Source organism: Rhopalosiphum padi, chromosome 1 (genome assembly GCF_020882245.1).
Source record: "Rhopalosiphum padi isolate XX-2018 chromosome 1, ASM2088224v1, whole genome shotgun sequence".
NCBI lineage: Eukaryota > Metazoa > Arthropoda > Insecta > Hemiptera > Aphididae > Rhopalosiphum > Rhopalosiphum padi.
This window is the reverse complement of record NC_083597.1, coordinates 25,459,974-25,477,582: the sequence shown is the minus strand read 5'-3', so window position 1 is coordinate 25,477,582 and position 17,609 is coordinate 25,459,974. Positions and strand designations below refer to the sequence as shown.

General features: G+C 28.8%; 1 protein-coding gene across 3 annotated transcripts in view; it reads left to right on the top strand.

Moving 5' to 3' along the window:
• Positions 1 to 17,609, top strand: part of LOC132932179 (uncharacterized) — a 294,142-nt gene that overhangs the window by 98,700 nt on the left and 177,833 nt on the right. For 2 of the 3 annotated variants that reach the window (XM_060998424.1, XM_060998423.1), the window contains exon 4: positions 9,353 to 9,394. The exons of the other annotated variant lie outside the window; for it this stretch is intronic. The gene's annotated coding sequence lies outside the window, so the exon portion shown is untranslated. The remainder of the gene's footprint in view (positions 1 to 9,352; positions 9,395 to 17,609) is intronic. 3 annotated transcript variants of the gene reach the window in all.

Here is a 17,609-nt window from a genome sequence, read left to right as displayed (position 1 = left end):
AAAACAAGTTTTCACACAATGATATTATGCGTATTACAGTAATAATTTTTCAATGACCATTTTAAATTGCAAATCATGGTTTTTTTTACATATTCCGCATACCGACAGAATTTAAATAGTTTTCTGAATATTTTTATAAAAAGCTACTTCGAACTAATGTTCTACGGTTTAATTTTAAAGCGTTTAAATTTTAGCAGCATAAGAAAACCGAAGAGTAAAATGATTATCCTGGGATACTATGTTGCATGACCATTTAAAATTTAAGCATAAACCTTTAAATTAATAAAAAAAAAAAAAAACTATTAGTTAAATATTTGTTATTACAACACTAATTGTTTTAAAAAAAGCATTCATCCAAGAGATATTAAATTAAAAGTATAATTAATACAAATATTTGAAATGGAAATGAGAAATAATAAGAAAAAAATAATGCTGAATAATGGTTATAGGTTAGATTTCTTGCACAAAAGTATTATGATGGTATTTTTTTTATAAGTATCCACCTAGACAGCTGGATATAATAATATGCAAGCTATATTGAAACATTTTTAAACCATGAAAATCGTAGACTATATGACAACGGTTAAGAAGCTTAAACGGTTCACCCTGTACATATAGTATAGTAGTAATAGTAATAATAATAATAGTATACCGTGTACACCGTATACTACCGTAGGTGACAATCGGCGAAATTGCTGTTTTCTTCAGTTCCGTTTCGATAAACTGCACGTCTTCGGGTACTCTCGTCCCAATACGGAAATACTCAATGCACGCACGAATACACACACACACACACACGCGTAGGTACACATAATATTATCGACAGAAAACGTAGCCAAATGCAAGTCAAGTTTATTAAATCTAAAATATAAATCTATAATCCTGATACCCGTGTAAATTTAATATGTACCAACTACCCCTGCGACATGTAATATTGTGCAATAGATTGATTTTAAAATACTACAGTACCGCAAATAATAATAATGTAGTCTGTTGGTATACGTTTACACGTAGGCATTATAATGTCACGGAATATAAAATATACACAAAACAATAATCGATGAACCATAATTTACCAACACCGGTGCTTGGCGATGCGTTCATCTCGTTAAAATATTCTAAACGACAAAACAATATTACTAAAATAATATACACAATATAGGCGTAATGACAATTAAAAAAGTTTACAACATTATTATAATGCCGTTCGTCGGAAACCCAATGATTATAGGACGTTATACAATAATGCAATGTAACACTACAATAGACCTACGACGGAATGTTCGACTATACGTAAAGTAAAAAAAAAAAAACTTGAATTTTAACTAGGAAATAACTTATATACTTTTGTCGTATACACTTACCGTGGTTTGATGAACATTCTTTAAGCGCGAAAAAAAGATGAATTTTGTAAATATTTTCAGAAAAAAAAAACTTTTCGATCTGTATGACGTAAACTAACTCAGTATGTGTACCAATCAAATATAAATAACTACGGTGAGTTGGAAAATAACGTTTTGTAAACTAAATTATTAGAATTTCCTGGAAAGATTATTATACTCGTACGTAGAATCGTATTTTTGTTGATATTCAAATTACGAGTGTTTTAGCGGACTTAGATGTTTTAAGAGCAGTATATAAATGTTACAGTGATATATATGCGCTGTACATACTTTGATAATTAAAATTTAACGATTTTCACATGACACCTTACGTTTTCACTTTTCATAGGTTCGTTTCAAGCTGCGAGCAAAACATTTTTGTAAATATTTGTTTGACAGTTTTTAACCGTTACATTTACAGTGCTACTGCGATTCGTAAAACTACATGGCCGTTTCACGGAATCATTTTCTCTCTCTCACTTAACGATATAATATTTTATTACGTACAACGAAATTAAAATAAACAACACTCCTTTAACTATATCACATTAAACAAAAATATGATATATATATACGGTACAAGTATCCTAAATCTAATTTAATATAAATGATAATGATATATATAGTCTTTTACCCATCTGCGCAAGAGCATAGGATTTGGAGTATGATATGCGTAATAGACACGGCAAAAATGCTAATGGTCAAAATGAATTCGTATACGCTCTAGATTTATTGTGCAATAAATTAAATTTATACGTTGTAAGGTCCGGTGTGGTACATGGTTCACGTGAAGAGTATCCTTTTATTATAACCCACCTACCGAAAAATGTTAACTACAATAATTCAAAACTCCACTGATAACACACTTGTTTAGATTATATTATATTATTACGTATCTGATTCACTGATTGGAATTGCGCGCAAGTAATTTTTTTTTCTTTTAATTAATTTGTGTTGAACAATCATCGTCATGTTTTGAATAATCAGCATTATTATTATAGAACAAATAAAAAGTAAAAATGTATTTTAAGTTTTTCTAAAACTCTTTTAGCGAATTTTAATAATTTACAATATCAAAAAGTACAATATTATGCTTCTAAAATTAATACATTTTTTTTTATTTTATCCAATAAAATATCAATACGAACTTTAGATATTTCATAAATGTTTGTTTCTCATTAATAGTTAAAAATTCCTTTCAAAACAAACAATTATAATATATAATACATAATATGATTGTATTACTATTGACTATTACGCAGACATGGTCATATGGGGATTATTCCATGAACCATTGCTATATTATATATTTATTTAGAAATAATTTATAGAAATAAAAATGTTACAACTAATGGCGGCTTTTATTCGCACAAAACAACGTGTTTACACATGAATGTAAATAATTTACATTTAAACTACTTTACTCAAATTTGCGACTAAAGAGTAAGATTTCTTTTAAATAATACCAATTCATATTTATACATTTTTAATATTGTTTACATTTTATTTACAGTTCTTGGTTGTATTTTTTTTTAATTATATCGTTTCCCCAATTGATAAATACATCACGCTTATCACACCCAATCTGCTATCGTAAAAAATAAGCTATAGGTACTATAAATTATCTCAGAATGGATATATTATATTATAATTGTATTGAATTTAAATTTAATTTAATAAATTTAAATTTAAAATATTAATAGTAATTATGAGTATTAATAAAAAAAAAACCCATAAAAAATCTCAAATATTTGTACATCTATTTACAGTTGCACTTCAAAATGTATAATCATTAGAGTATTAATATTTTGATGACACTTTTAATTTTGTTTTTAACAATATCAACAAGTGTTAATACGGTTTATTGAAAATGAACAATTTACATAAAAAGTTTTTGGAATACATTTTAAAATTAATTCCACCCGAATTTCAAATAGACGTTACTACATTATATTACAGTTATAATATATATTTATTTTCACAATCTTAATAATTATTTTTACCGGGTTTTTAATCTTATAATCAAGTATCCATTTAAAACACAGAACTCGTTCTCGACCAGTGATATAAATTTATAAATTCGTACGTGTTAAAGTGACTCCTCGGGGCGATTTCGTCCGAAAGTGCATTATAATTGCCACCGAGGGATTGGGAAGTGAAGAAAACCCCATGATGATAACACCACTCTGCGGGGGTTATAAAAATTGTTGCCCGAGGTTTATCTGACAATCATTTCAATTTGCTCTCATAACAGAGCTTTTAAAACCAGAAGAGATTTCATCCCTCTCACGTCCAAACAATATTTCCAGAATTCCCCGTACCGGCCATATATATATACACAAACACGTCCGGTGTGTACTGTAATTTAAGTTCCAGTGAAAAAAAAGGAAACTCCCTTCTATATCTTCATCTCCTCGTGGACGGATGGCAGTCTTAAAACTCTACCAAAAGGAAAAAAAAATGAAATCTATTTGTCCTCTAACACGTGTACAACTACAGTCAAGTTATGATTTTCTCTCCCTCGCTTGTATTTATAGCGTTTCATTTCTAGTCACGTAATACGCGTGCACAACGCACATGATTACAACGACCCGCCGTCGCCTGCAAATCTACAAGAAAGTTGAGGTGTCGCCTCCTTTCCACCACCCAAAAATCCCGCAGACAAATAATAATAACAACTCGTTGTGAATCATATAAAAATGACCTTTGAGTCGGGAGGGTAAAATAAATCGACACACTTTCACCTCTTGCGAAATTGCAGCCAATTATGACCATCATTACTCATCTTTGTTCGTATAAGAACAAATGGGTACGAGTTTGTCGGATTGAGGCTATCCGGTGTAGCGGTTTTTTTTTCAATTTTTTTCATCTTATATTTCTTCTTTCTCAGTTACCGTGTAATTGGATATTTTGGATTCAATTTTAAACAAGGAAAAGTAATATTTATGTGTCAAAATTCTTAAAATATTATTAGAAACTTAATAACACTATATATATGCATACTTATTACTTATACATTGTAATAACATGTATATATGCACGCTGTATACGAATTAATTATATTTATCTATTTACTGAAAAACCAAACGCTGAAGACCTCAGATTTTAATGAGTTATTTTATTAGGTAGGTACCTATTATTATTTTTTATTACTACATCTCCCTACTGTTGTCATTTTATGGTTTCGTAATAATAATATTCATTTATTTCTATTAGTGAAGCTTTGTGGTATCTATCGAAAAACAAATAACCATATAAACTACTAAATACCCAATTTGTATTAATTTTGAGAAAAAAAGTGCATTTGATTTATTCTTTCATTTTTAATAACCCATTAAATATTACCCATATTAATATATATGCATACACAGCGACTGTTTGGTTTCCTTTCTCTCCCTTATCACATTCCTTACCAGATTTGCTTATAATACGAGTATTAACCCTAAATAAATTTCATCATAAAACATTTTTTAACAATATTAATAATTGAAATGATACTTTAATGTTTAATTTAAAATATGATTTCATATCCATTGAATATCTATAATAGATAACGCAATCTAAGATCCTTTACAACAGTCTCTTAAATACAATAATTATTGTTATTACATTTATTAAACATTAATAATTTTTGTATCTATCGGGCTATATCTGTTATCAATACAAATAATTATCTGTTTATTTTAATAAATTATAAGACAATAAACTATTGTTTTATATTAAATATAATATAAGATTTTTTAATAAAAATATTTTTTAATTTATTTTTATTTGCAATATATTATATTAAGTTAGACGATACGTAAATTTAATCAGAGGATAACAAAAATGACATGAGATTCACATGAACAAAGAACAATTATGAAGTCATAGAATATTTTTCAATGTGAATAAATTATAATAAATAATTACATTATTGTAATCAGAACGGTTAAAAATCAAAACAAAATGCATACTATAAACTACTGATAGTGATAATCCGATAATCAGTTTCTCCAAGACGGAAAAATAATATAAGATGGTTATAGCAAACCGTTTGTAATGCAATTTGTTATTTCTATCGTTGAAACACTTTAATTTCAATGAGTTTTCGTTGTAGTCATATCGTTTTTAACTAACATTATTTACACTTAAATATAATATTATATATTAGATATATGTTAGTATAATATATCTAAAACAATCGGTTTAAAACCCGGACAACAGATGGCGTTACGGTTGTATCTTGTTTCATCACTAAATTTTCCTCGTATAGGATTCATAGTATTGAACAATTTGAAGTTATACTTAAAATTTGTTTCATGGTATACATTATACACAGTAAATTAAAGAAAAAAACACTGGATGATAAATAAATATTTACAAAATCAGCCAGTGACAAAAATATCCATTTCAGTGTTCAGTATTATATTATAAACAGAGATTTTATCATTATTATATTATTTGCATTGAGTGTAGTTTTCTTAATATTGTGAAATAAAACAATATCTTAGTACAATGTATTTGAAAAAAAAAACATAATAAAAAACATTATTACTACTTAAAAGAACATTTCAAAGTACATTGGCTTAATGTCAAATATTACTGCCGTTTACAAGTCATAAACATTTCATCATCATGTTATATTTCCACGACATTTATTTTTCAAATGAGTTAAAACAAAATTATATAAAAGGACCACAATAGATTTAAGAATTGACCCATTAAATTAAAATCATTGTAAGGAAAGCTTAGAGTATAATTTTTAATCGCTTACTTTTTAATAATAAAATTATACTATTTAAAAATCATTTAACATTTAGCCACATAGCCTGTTTTCCGTACAATTTAATAAGTATATGCGGTCTTTTTTAATTAAATTTTACTCGCGTTGTTGTCAACCTAATATCGCCGCTTACACGCGCACGCGCGCGTTTGTATTGTGTACAACACAGTATCATCATCATCATCATAGTCGTACGTAAAACCATTTAACATCACAAAATGTACCGAAGAAAATACGGCAGAACATTTTGGTTGTACCCGCAGTCAGTGGAGTACGGACGGACGAGTCGTGTCACCGTATTCGGTCCTACCGTAGACTCAACAGACGTCATAACGTACGTACTACCTATACGACTGCGAAAAAACGACTGAAACGATGAAATCGATATTGCCGGGTATACTGTTGTTTATATTTATTTATGGTGTTATTATTATTTTTTTCTCCCGTTGTTGTTGTTTCTATCTATACGCGTTGGTGATGTACGGTGAGGGGGCGGGGGGCAAAGGACTATTATATTATTTCCCTTTGTAAAATACTACATAATATTATTGTGTAACGACCGCGGCGTGCCAGGATACGCGCTTTCGGTCGTTCGTCCTTTGAAGTGAGAATTTATATTTCTACAGTCGCGATATCGTGTCCGAGACAACTTATTTGTATATTAATATACGTACGCCAAGTCGGTAGCGGTGGCGGCGGCGGCGGCGGCCGTGGTGGCAAAAGGGGAAAAATGCGAACCGACGTTTTGGTGTACTCTTGGAGAATTTAAGTCAGAAGTTTTAAAGGGGCCACAGATGTAATTTATTACTCTTCGGTTAGCTGTTAACTTCTTGTTCCGGCCGCCTGACTATCTAAATATAGATCGATCGATCGGCCGCTTGTCCGCCGCCCTCGAATCTTTACACTTTCTCTCTCTCACACACACGCGCGCGTACGCATATATATATATATTCACGTTGGTGGAGTATAGGTATGCGCATATATATATATATATGTGTATATTGTGTATATACGTATCATTTTCGAGTGCGGCGGAGGCACCGGTCCACTAGACAAAGTATAGGGTTTTCGGCGGGCGCCGCCACCGCCGCCGACGAATTCGAAACTCGCGAATAAATCACCATGACACTCTCACACGGTCGGTTAAGGGGCTCCGGGCCGGGGGACACGCGCTGTCCCTAATGAAATAAGTTTTCTCCCGTCGCCTCGTTAAATGAACCGGTGGCGAAATAACTCGAGCGCTTAAAATAATTCGCCAGCGTACTTACCGCTCCCATCCACACCAACACCCCCACTGAACACCGCCGAGCTGTGTGTAAAACCACTCTATTATCACTCGTATACGCTGCCGTAGTTTCCTAAATCGTTACCGGATTAACCGAATAACCCGTGTATTCTCGCTCACCCTCGTGTAATGACCATCGCTCATCGACGGATTGAAAAAAACTTCCGAGACGTTTGTGTAATAAGATATGATGTTAGATTTCGACGTCATAATATGTGTCGTGACCCACTAATCTAATTGAACATTTTACCGTGTCATAGTAGAAGGCCCCTAAAGTCTGTTTAAACTGTAATTCCGCTTACTTTATAAATTGTTCTAATGGTTCTATCATTTTGTAACAGATAGAATAAAAATAGAATAAAAAAAAAAAAAAAAAAGGTTTCGAAGAGAGAACAGTTGCATAATATATTATATACATATTATTTAAAATGCAGCATTTGTAGATACAGTGAATGACATCTACTCGATTTATTAGTTACGTTATTTTAACTTATGTTATGGACTCAGTCACAGACGAGGGACGATAGACTAATAAATTCTGATCTATAAGTATATCAGCGCCCGTGTTACATTTTTATATTTTTGAAAACACTACTATACATTAATATTAAAATATTATAAAATATTTCAAAATCTAAGACAAAAAACTCTGTAACTTTATTTTGAAAAGATTGTGGAAGCAACCAATATTTATATTATTATCATAGTACTTAACATAACAATAGGCCTTATTTTATTTTAAAGAAAACATAACGTCCAACTTAACTGTCAGTCTTTTTAAATTGTATAATTCTTTGTGGTAAGCTAAAAAATAATACTCCATACAATGTGGTTCTTCACACTGCTAACATTAAAAGATGCCTAGCTATTACCTAGTTTTGTTTGTCATTAGAACTGAAAAATAAGTACTTTGTTTTTTTCTTTTTATTTCTAACTGTGGAATTTTTTCTTTATAATGATCAGTTATTGGAAGTTATCATGGTTTTCATTCAATACGTTTCCCACACTTAATTTTTTCAAAGTTAGATCAATTTTATACTTTTTAGATTTTATTTTTGGATATAATTATAATGTTGTAATATATATATAATATATAACTATTATATAAAATGAGTTACACACTAGAATCAAGTGTATAGGATACCATTTTTCGTACCATTTGCACATTTGTCTAGGATTGCTTAGTAGTTCATAATTTGGTCAGATCAACACTGTTAGCGCCAGTAATTTTAATTTTGTTATAATATTATGTAATTATATAAGGGATGTGGGCACCGTGTGATCCATTGGTCACACTGCGTCCCAGGCCCATGCATACTTCATAACTATTTTTCTCGAAAATTATTCCGAATAGTTTCTTTTATGTCCAAACAAATTTTTCTATCGAATCATGTATGGTTGTACGTTCGTTGTTATCCCTCTATTCGCTTACGTAAATGGAGTTTTACGACTTTATATGTGTGTTCTTTTAACAAGTTTCATGTCAATTACAACCATTGAATTTTCCTATTCGATTCTTTCTTATAGACTTTAGTTCTAGTAATGTGCTTTTTGTGCGAATAAAGTATAAAAATGTCACACTTTTATAGCCGTTGTCTATGTACAACAAATAAACTTAATCTCGTTAATTTTTCATTTATTTTTATCTTAACTATTTTTTTATGATTTGATGGCAACACCACTTACGATTCTTAGTTTTTCTTATATATTTCTGTATTATATACCTACGTAATCATAATATGAAGTAATTTTATAAAATAACCCTTTAATAGTGAGTATGAAAGTCTGACCTAATATAGATCTAATTATTAATTAAATATCATTTAGTTTATGTAACTAAATCCCATATTAGTGAATCTCGAATCTCGATAGTACCCTCTTACGTATATTTCTAACAAATATATATTTTTTTGTTTACAGATATAACACAAGTACACAACACATTTCGTATTACGCTTAGGGGTATGTATTAATCTTATATAATATATATGTTTATTATAATTTTATTACAATTTGTTGCCTATCATTTAAACGCATCAGTGAATAAAAATAATAAAAGTCATTAAAGTTAACACTTTACCATAAAATACCCAAAATATATCAATGTATACTTAATTGGTATTCTTTCTTATAATATTATATATTATCTAAAGCAACGAAACTTGGCAGTCTGATATCTTCTTTCATTTTAAGTGTAACATTGAAATAAATATTGCTATAGCTGTACAGCATTTATCATGTTACTTCTATAGGAGTGGCGTCCGTCAGTATGTTGAACATTTATATCAAACTAAAAAAAAAAAAAACTACAAATCGCAGCCACCTTATTTGATCATATAATATACTCGTCACTGAAGTGGACAATTATTAGTGGCCGATATGATATGTATATGTCACGATAAACGGTAACTGCGGATTCATCTCGTGCACATAACCGCATGGTTGCTTCTGCGTTGGATAATAATATGATATTATACGTTATCGCCTCGTTATTCGACCGTGTTGATTTGCGACGACAGTCGATGATGGATCTCGGTCTGCATAATATCGTATATACGTAGGTATTCGTACGATATTATACAGTTAATGCTGTGAAAAGATCGTTTCGATAAGACATTTCAACAGTAATAATAATCTTATTTTCTAAACATTTATACAGTCGTACGCAGTAGGCAGTCCATAAAATGTATAACAATAAGCATATATATATATATATATATATTACGATGTCTGACGTTTACATAAAAAAAGGAAAGACCAAAAACAGATAAAAATAAATCGCCTAGCGATGACTGTCGTTTTAGGATTCGAGGTTTCTGCTTCGGGGAAGCACAGGCTTCTTATACAATTTCCGGAGACCGAGTAAATTCGAGTATACGTCATTTTCATTTTGTAAACAGACATTTTGATCACATACCAAATATCAGTACTAACTGCTTTGCCATTTAGTTCTATAAACGTGGTCATTGATCACGCTTGGTATGATTGCTTACATAATGTTTTTAAAGATGTATTATTAGTAACAGTTTAATCACGTACACGTTGCATCGGTATATAACGATGTATAAAAGTCATATGTATTGATTTATTGAACAGAAAAACGTACCCATAAGCTGATTAAGCTAAGAAAAAATCAATTTCTATTAAAATAGCGTTGGTCTCCGGCGATAGAAAATGTTTTTATGTTTATTTAACTCCGACTTATATAAGAGTTATGACGTGGTCTTGGTCGATAGTAATTAATGATTAAATATTTAGTATTTATTTTCGCAAAAAAAAAATGCCGTATTTATCTTTATACACTCTTTATGGACACACGCTTATGAATATTTTAAATCAAATCGATTTTAATGCAAATATTTTTTCCTAATAATGCAAAGATAAACGTTTGAATTTATAGCGTGGAGGTATTTATTCATTTTATTTATTTTTTGGTTTTAAAGATTCTACCAGTAGTCGCCCCTCACCCTAACAAGTCCTTTTAGTCACCCCGGATGCACATCGTACCACTGATCCAGTTAGTGTTTAGTATAATGTCCCGTTAGTTTCCGTTGTGACGACAGACGATCGATCACCATCCGCATAATATTATAGTGTTATATATATATACTGCAGTATGGTGGCCTGCTTGAATATATTTGCAGTGCATTTTAACAATAATGATAATCTTTTGTATATTTTACTTTTTAGAATTTTAAGTCTCTGCACCGGCGCGTCGCTTATAACGATTTCCGGAAAAAATATCTTAACTTTTATTTTTTAGCAAGAGCATTTTGATGATTATTATATAACGTAGATACGGTTAAGCATTATAGACGAGACAACTTCGGAAATTGTGTAGGTCTAAATGCAATGTGCGCATCAATGTCCCAATAGTCATTATCGTAAAATAAAAAATAATCGATGTTATTTGATTTAATGACTTATGATAAAGTAATCGTTTGAATTTTTATGTTGTATTATCTGTGATATATATATTTTTTTAATGATAACACTATTTTTCCTTTACCAAATATTAGTATATCATATGATTTTCACACGCATAGAAATTTATCCGAAGTAAGTTGGTTTATTCAAAAAGCGTCTCAGAGTAATATCTATTAAAGTCATAATAATTATACAGCACATCAAAGATACGCGTTTAACTGTATACATATATGCATGATTAAACCGAGTACATTTCAGCACCATGTTACGAAATAACCCGATGCCGTAGGTTATTTCTTACGTATATATTATTATTACACGTTATCGTTTCGAAGTCTTGAAAACGCATACAACTTTGGCGTTTGATGTTTAATCGACCGCCTCACTGTAAAATGATGCAAAAGAACCTCAACGTATATATTTATTATTTATATCCCGTACGTATCAGTACAATATGAGAATATTCTCTAAATTAAAATAATGCATACTCAACCACAGCAGTATATTATATATATATATATATATAACCATTTTAGTAATTTAAACTTTGATATTGATGCAATATTATAGAATAATAATATAATAATTAATAATAAGTTATTATCGTTAGGTTCAATTGTTAATACAACAACCGATAAACATATTTTTGTTTTGGTTCTGAAAGCCTGAGTAAAATAATAATTATTTTTAAAAAAAGTTACTACGTATGACAATTTTCGTTTTTCCAACTCAATTATTTTAAAAGTAAAAATTCCATGACAAGGGATAAAGCACTAAAATTTTCATGAATTAAACTCATTTAAACTTTTACAGTGCAATATTAAATAGGTTAGTATAACTAAATATACTTACTTGTACCAATTCTTTTTTTTTGTGAATTTCTATTTTATTTTGTAATATTATTTATTTTTTTATATTTTTTTAAAAAAATACTGGGACTTTTAACCCTTAAAAGTACCGATTAGATCTTATTTTCTAATAAAAACTACCCTCGGAAGATAAAACCGTTTTTAAAGCTCTAAAGGTGACTTTTAAGACAAACCAAAAAATATCACTTTATTGTGTAATATTATAATCTAATAATTCGAATCTAAAATAAAAACTATTATCAATGTATTAAGTTTATGATTTATACATTATTATAGTTTGTATAATTATATATTATAATATTAAATATTAAAATAACAATAAATACTAATAACTAACCACTACAATGTTGAAAAATAATTTTCAGGAAAATTGCTGTTAAATAAAAGTATATACCTATACAATGTGTGTTTCTACAACAATTTTACATTCAGTCGAGTTTACACAGTCATATTGATTTGATGCGCCAATAAAAGTAATTGTTCTTATTTAAGAATGTAATAATATATTATAAGACTCGCGAATCAATAAAAATAAATATACTAATATTCAATGATCTTTTACTCATATATTATTCACAATATTATGTGTAAATAATAAATGTAGAGTATACGATTGGCAGCACAACACGAAACGATATTTACCGCACGTACTTTTCTATTTGTTGTTTTCATTTAATATCACACTTTTGACATTGACCAAAACAGTTGAAAAGTGCTATAGGTTTTCCATCGTATCTTTTGACGACTAACGATTAACTATAATGACAACAACAAGTGCGATTTCCCATTATGATTTATACTAGTTGCGAAAATTTCGGTCTTAAAAGTTTCTTGTGCGATACAACCCCAATGTTTTCCACCCACAGTTCTCGGTCAATATATTATTATATTATTGTTACCAGGATTTTATCGAAACGTTTTAGATTGTCAGTTAAGTAAAGCTTTTGGTATTTGTATCCAATGTGCACTCGTAAAATTTAAAATATTACTCACTATTACTTTTTATTTTGTATTTTTCTCTAATAAAAAAATCCAACGCCTCTATAGGTTTTGTTATTTTATTTAATACTGTTTACCACGAAAGCGGGTAACGCGGTGTATAAAACAGATCGAAAATTTCCCAAACGTTAAATTATAGTGAAATCTATAACATACCACTGCGACGATTTCGTGTTAGACTGTTCTTCGAGGTATGAACAATTACCAACTAGGTGGATTTCCTGCAAGAATGTCTACATTATATGGCGGGGTAGCAAAAAAAAAAAAAATGTTTGTGCTAAAAATCACAGTGACATTGGCCGAAAAACCACGAATACAAAAAAAAAAAAAAACACGAGTTGACAATCGATTACCCGATGGTGTCAAGTCCACATTATATTAATATAGTAGAATACATTGTGTGAAATGTCTGGAGGGATTAGAGTTCAAACGTATACCTAACCTCGAAGGAACTCACGGAATGTCGAAAGCAATAATTGATTTGTACCAACCGACGCGCCGGATTGCCGGAATCAGAGCGAGACGGCCGTAGGGACTTTCATTATCATGTGTTCGCCCTTTAGTCGTAATAATAATACAATATATTAACAAAAAACCTGCCATGACATGTATAGGTTTATAAAGGCCACGGAATTTATTGAAAACTTTTTCCGAAAATTTCTTTTTCGCCGTTATAACATCAATAAAACAATTTTTCTAGCACACGAAGACGAACGAGAAAAACCGAATCATAAAACTATATTTATATACACACACACACATACATATATATATATATATATATACCTTAGTATATACATACAACGTGGTTACAAAAATAATACAACTTAGCAAAAGCCAATTTGTTTTATCCTCTTAGACGTTTTGAGTCTACTTCGCAAATGTTACCCTTGTCACAAAATACATTTTGGATTAAACCGAAGTCTAATATGTAACACTATTCTTGTTTGTATGTATTTTATTGCCTTGATGTTTTAAATGCGTTAATTAAAGTGTATAACTGATTCTATAGAAAAAAAACTCTAAGGTTTTATATGAAAACATAATATAACTTATACCGTTGATTAAAATCAATTATAAACATTTTAACGTCAAAATTGTTATACTTTATACCTACATCATACACGTAACTATTTTTCGAGTATAGATAAGTGCTATTATTAAAACACTTAATTTAAATGTTACACTTCATACTATACTATACTGTGTTGACCATAAACATGAACACTATATTATTGTACAAGGTACACGAATAGAGAACCGCGTTACGGTCTGATAATGTATAATTTTCAATTAAAACCGCAGATCATATAATTATTATGTAACTAAAACCATGAATGAATAATATGTTTTGTTAGTTGCATTTATCAAATAATCTGTACGATTTTTTATTTACAATCGATATAAATACCTATTGACTGCTATTGAATATTACATAAAATTAACAGTAATAACGTAAAAGTATAAAATATGTATCCGAAGCATATTCAATCTTAAAAATATATTATTTACTATCTGATTGTTTGATAGTTTTTCGTAATAATTTACACGTATTGAATTAAACAAATGAGTTATGGTTTGTGTACTGACGTGTGCGTGAAGTCTGACAGTTCACAAAACCAATTCACGAGAGTCCATAAATTAGTATTTGGCATACCTGCTATCACACTATCACAGCCCGTTTTACAATATTTTTAAATGTATATAATATTATATATGTATCATGCATGTGTGTGTAATATATGTGTATATATGTGTGTATAGATGTTTGACATATAAAATAAAATAGGTGCTATGTTGTTATGAGTCATGACGGTACCTTACTTAGATTATTAATCAAAAGAACTTCGTATGCGCATGTATTGACTCTTCCTTGTCAACGCATAATATAGCACATTTCAAGTTAAAAAATCTGTTATTTTTCATATTAAAGTAAATATTTACCTTTTATAAAATTTAAAGGTAAGAATATTATTCAGGCTCATTCGTAAGTTTTTTTAATAAAATATAATAATGCATTTTTGATATTTTATTTTCGAAATTATAAGCATTTTAAAATGTACTAATCCGTCTTCATAAGATAAGTTTTTATAAATATTACATATATGTACCTACTCCATGTAAACATATAACTTACTATATAGTCGTACATGTTGACATATCAATTTAATCTAAGAGACGCGTTGCTTTATAACAACATTTAACAATCGTTTAACCAACAATAGTGAATATATAATAACAAAGAAAACAATTTTTATGTTATAGAAAAAGTAATAATTTATATACTAGAATATTATAAAAGAAATAAAATATTGCAAATAGTAAAAATTAATTTTGAAGCTTTGTTAATAAAACATGGTATATTACAATATTTAAAATTGTTTTTTTAAAATCTTTTAATAACTAATATTCAAAATATTACAATAATATAATATATTTTGTTTATTTTACATACATAAATTACGCATTTAATGATTAATTTAAAATTTATAATATCCTTAAAATAGTACTAATTGATTTTGAATAAAACAATGAGATTTTTCACTGGAACCCTTCCTTATGGTAAAATGTGAATAAAAAATAAGACTTCGCCGTATTTCGGATTTTCAATTATTGTTTTAATACCAAATAATAATATTCTGTATGTGGTATTACTATAAGAGATCACGGTTCACCAGAACACCACGAAATGTACGTTGTAAACCACTGTTATACAAATTTAAATTACAAAAATTAATTTAAAACTAAAAATCGACAATAAATATAAATTAAATCAAATGTTTTGAATAAAAAATCAAATAAACGGCAAAATATAAGGCATCTAATCGATGTATAAATAATCAAGTCAATTATATTTTTAAAAAATATATTAATTGTTTAAATCAAATTTTCAATTTTTTTTTTAAATCAGTGTTGAAAAAACTTATTCAACTTGATTTATAAATGACAGTTGTAAAAAAATATACATTTTTTTCTATCATCATATATTGCACATTTATCATCTAAATCTTTTAGATATAAATTATATTATTAGTGAAAATACTTTACGGTGAACTAAAATTAAAAAACAAAAATATTCATTTTAATTTATAATATAAGAGATCACATAATATAAAATAAACTCGAGAATCTGGAAAAAACGTGTAATCACCCCCCACGTTCATTCATAAAAAAACGTTTTTGAGCTTGGTTTCCAATCCCAGGCTAGTTGGAACCCTAAAGTTTACGTCTAAAAAAAGGGAAAAATAATTATTTTAAATTTGTTTTTCAGCACTTCGCTTTTCATAACACTACTCGTTCATAGGAAAAATGTCTAACGGAGTACCGTAAACATGTTAAAAGAATAAAGAATAATATTATATTTCGTTTTATTTTTCATTCTCTCCAAACCAAATGTACATAAATTATAAGTACAATAAGTAGTGGAGAACTGCACAAACGTGCACGAAAAGGGGTGGAAATAACTTAAGCGATTTCAATAATAGACTTTTGGTGTTCATAGATGACCCGAGTGATGATTATTTTTGTACTCCCTATGGAATAACTGAAATTCCGTCGGATCCCTTAGAGAAAAGAATTTCACTTCATATAATGTAGGCCTCATTTTGCAGCCAGACTATTCGTAGATGTTCGATGGTATGAGCACATTTGTGAGTGTATAAATAGAAATAATCAAAAGGTTATTCGAACTATTCGACTAGATTGATTTTTCGGGACATTATAAAAATGATATATCAATATTAAAACTAATGATAACTATACGAAAATATGTACTTGCAAGAAATACGTATAAAAAATATTATTTTATTAACCGTAACGAATAATTATCAAAATTGTCTATTCTATACTGTCGTAAATAATGAAACATATAAACACAAGTAAATTATTAAACAATTAAAATTCAGTACAGAATTACTTTACGTATGTTGTAGGTTTGAAACTCAACTAAATAAAGTTTCATTGAATCGATTGGTTTTTTTCAAGTTTAAATAATACAAAATCAATAATTACTATTAGTTATTTATACCCTAAAAACATTTTTATTTGAAATTTTTATCTACTGAATCCACAACAATAAAACATTTTTAATTAAATACAATAATTATGCTGCCTATGTAGGTATAGCAGCAGAAGTTCGAAAAATTAATGATTTATTATTTATTGCCAACAGCAATCCTACATTGCTACATGGTTTGCAATTGGCATGTATAATGTATATATCGTTTAGGTATAATATAAAAATAAAATTTTCTATATTATATCCAATCGTTTTTAAAATCAATGACTTCGTTTCGACGCATGAATACTTTTGGAAATTCAATTTGTAAAAGGGTGATATTAATATTTAATTTTTATTTTCATTTGGATTGAAAATTGTTTTT